The sequence below is a fragment of the Bubalus kerabau genome, chromosome 7 (assembly GCF_029407905.1).
Source record: "Bubalus kerabau isolate K-KA32 ecotype Philippines breed swamp buffalo chromosome 7, PCC_UOA_SB_1v2, whole genome shotgun sequence".
In the NCBI taxonomy this organism is placed as follows: Eukaryota; Metazoa; Chordata; class Mammalia; order Artiodactyla; family Bovidae; genus Bubalus; species Bubalus kerabau.
Genome location: NC_073630.1, coordinates 10417550 through 10420983, shown reverse-complemented (window position 1 = coordinate 10420983; position 3434 = coordinate 10417550). Strand labels below are relative to the sequence as shown.

At 42.1% G+C, this 3434-nt stretch overlaps 1 long non-coding RNA gene across 1 annotated transcript; it reads right to left on the bottom strand.

Annotated features, from left to right (window-relative positions):
* Positions 1-2030: 2030 nt before the first annotated feature.
* On the bottom strand, positions 2031-3434 carry LOC129657447 (uncharacterized). The gene is made up of 2 exons (XR_008716728.1): positions 2778-3434; positions 2031-2430 (listed from the first exon to the last, which is right to left on the bottom strand). It is a non-coding gene; the product is annotated as an uncharacterized LOC129657447 (long non-coding RNA).

The following is a 3434-nucleotide window of genomic DNA, read 5'->3' as shown; positions in this document are numbered from 1 at the left end:
TCTGCTAAATGTGGGCTTAGTTTTTTTCTTCTTCTAGTTCCTTAAGGGATAAAGTTAGGCTGCATCTTTCTTTTTAATGCAGACATTTATTGCTACAAACTTTTCTTAAAACTGTTCTTGCTGCATCTCATAGGTTTTGGTATGTTGTGTTTTAATTTGTGTTACATTCAAGGTGGGTTTTTAATTTTCTTTTTGTTTTCTTCTGTGACCCAATTGTTTGTTTAGGACTATGTTGTTTGAGTTCCACTTGTTTGTGAAAATTTCAGCTTTCTTCTTGTTATTGATTTCTAGTTTCATACCATTGTGGTTGGAAAAGATATGATTTCGATCTTAAATTTGCCACGACTTGTTTGCCAAGAGGTCATAAGACCTCTTATGTGACCTGTTGTGGAGAATGTTCTGTGTGCATTTAAGAAGAATGTGTATTCATTCTGTTGGATGGAATGTTCTATATCTGTTTGATTAATTGGATCTGAAGTATAGTTCAAAGAAAACCAAGTGTTTCTTTGGTTTTCTGTCTAGATCTATCTTTTGTTAAAAGTGGAACATTGAAGTCCTCAACTATTACTGTATTGTTGTCTGTTTCTCCCTTCAGATCTTTGTTAATATAGCAATCCCTGCTCTCTTGTGGTTTTCACTTGCATGAGTATCTTTTCCCACACCTTCACTTTAAGCCTGTGTGTGTCCTTAAAGCTGAAGCGAGTCTCTTGTAGGCAGCATACAGTTGAGTCTTGTTTTTTTAATCCCATCAGCCACTCTTTTTTTTGAGAATTCAAAGATTCATATTTAAAGAAGTTATTGAGAGGTAAAGACTAACTAATGCCATCTTTTTGTTTTCTGGCTGTTTTGAGGTCATTTGTTACTTTCTTCATCTATTGCTACATACTTTTGTGAGATGTGAGATGACTTTCCACAGTGATATGCTTTAATCTGGGCCTCCCCAGTGGCTCAGATGGTAAAGAATCCTCCTGCAATGCAGGAGACAGTCAAGAAGATCCCCTGGAGGAGGAAGTGGTAACCCACTCCAGTATTCTTGCCTGGAAATTCCATGCACAGAGGAGCTTGGTGGACTACAGTCCATGGGGTCGAAAAGAGTTGGTCATGGCTGAGTGACTAACACAGCAACAATGCTTTAATTTCCTTCTCTTTATGAATCTACTGTAGGCTTTTGCTTTGTTATTCCCATGAGGCTTACATAAAGTAACTTATATTAGTCTACTTTAGGCTGATAATCTGATGGAGTGCAAAACCCTTTTACTTTCCCTATGTTTTTATGACAAAATTTACATATATATTCATTAACAAATTATTATAGCTGTAACTTTTTAAAAATACTTTTGTCATGTAGCTTTTATACTAGCATTAAGTAACACACCACCATATTAGAGTATTCTGAATCTAACTATATACTTCTCTTGACCAGTATTTTGTGTATTTTTATATGTTTTCAGGTTACTAATTGGCATCCTTCATTTCAGCTTGAAAAATTCCTTTCAGCATTTTCTATAAGTCAAGTCTAGTGGTGGTGTGTTAGGCAAAGTATCTCACCTTCATTTCTGAAGGAAAAGTTTTCATAGGTAAACTATTCTTGGTTGGCAGTTTTTCTTCTTCAGTACCTGAATATATTATCCTCTTCTCTTCTGGCTTGTAAGGTCTCTACTAAGAAATCTGCTGATTTCCTGATGGGGGTTCCCTTTTATGAGACTTTTTTTTCCTCTTGCTGCTCTAAAATTCTCTATTTTTTATTTTAGACAATTTTTAATGTATCTTGGGAAGATCATTTTAGATTGAAATTTTGGCATAACCTAGTAGTTTCAAGAACTTGGAAGTCCAAATTTCTCCCAGGTTTGAGAAATTCTCAGCCATTGTTTCTTTAAGTAATTTTTCTACCTCTTTCTCCATGTCTTCTCCTTCATACATTGTTTCTTTTACTGGTGTCCTCTAAGTCCTGTAAGTGTTCTTCCGTCCTTTTCATTCTTTTTTCTTTCTGCTTCTCTGATTAGGTAACTTCAATTGATCTGTCTCATTGATTCTTCGTCTTGTTCAAGTCTGATGTTGAAGGTCTCTGTTGAATTTCTCAATTCAGTCATTGTACCCTTCAGCTCCAAAATTTTCTTTTTCAGATTTTCTATTTCTTTATGTACATCTTGTTCTTGTACTATTTTCCAGATACCATTCAATTATTTGCTCTCTTATAGCTCTCCAAGCATCTTTAGACAATTATTTTAAATTCTTTATCAAGAAATTCCTGGGTCTCCATTTCTTTAGGGCTGGTTACTTGAGATTTACTGGATTCCTTTGGTGGAGACATATTTCCCTGATTCTTTGTGATCCCTGTAGTCTCTCCTAGGTGTCTTGTGCCTTTGACGAAGCGGTCACCTCCTCTTGCAGACATTATGGATTGACTCTGGTAAGTGAAGACTTTCACACCTGGAAGGGTTGGGGGAGAGCACAGCACACTGTGACCCCAGGTCAGGGGTGCGGGTCCAGGTAACAAGGTTATGTGATGGCAATGGGTCCGGGGGGGGCGGGGTCACGGTGGTGATCCCTTTGGTTCAGGTTGCCGACATCTATAGCATCAACCACTGAGTGGTCCTTGATGAATGCTGCAGGGAGTCCCCAAAGGCTGCAATGGCTGTTGGGGTCCTTAGCAGCACCCCTAGGTCCAAGGAGCAGGACTGGTTGTGGTGTGTGGAACCAGTGGTGTGTACACCCACAGCTGCGGGGGTCAGCTACAGATGCCTGTGTAGTGGCAGGGGCCAGTTGTAGACACACACCTAGTATTGGGTGCCAGGGCAGGCAGGAAGGGCCAGGGCCCACTGTGAGCACCCTGGCAGCTGCAAGGGTCCCTGGATGTCTGCGTGTTCTCCCATGGCTGCCCAGTCTTCCCTGGGTGTGTATACGGCAAGGGAGGTGCCTCCAGTGACAGGAATCAAGCTGGCATGGACAAGTGCACAGCTGGAGCATTCAGCCCAAGTACACACCTAGTGATGGGGCATCTAGGCTGCTGTCCTGTACTCACACAGCGGCCTGGACCTGCTGCTGGTGAGGTCCTTGGGCTCTAGCAGGGGCCAGGCTGGGGAGAAAACAGGTAGGGACTCAGGTGGCTGACGTCAGTGAGTGCAAATGCCTGTGGAGTCCATGGCGGTTGCGCTGCCTCTCGGTTTCTTCAATGGTGAAAGCTGCTGGAATATCTGTGGAGCAGGTGGCTAGGAACTCCAGTCGCTCCTGCCATGTGCCCGCTTCTGGGAGCCCCTGCTTTTCTCTCTTGTTCCTAGTCACATCTCTCAGTATCTCGGCTTTGCCAGTCTCTGAGTAACGTGAAACTAAAGTAGAACCTTCATGAGGTGACCCAAAAGGCTGGGGAAGCTGGTCACTCACTCCACGCCCTTTCCTCTTTCTAGCTAGAAGCTCCCTCTTGGTGCCGAGCACTG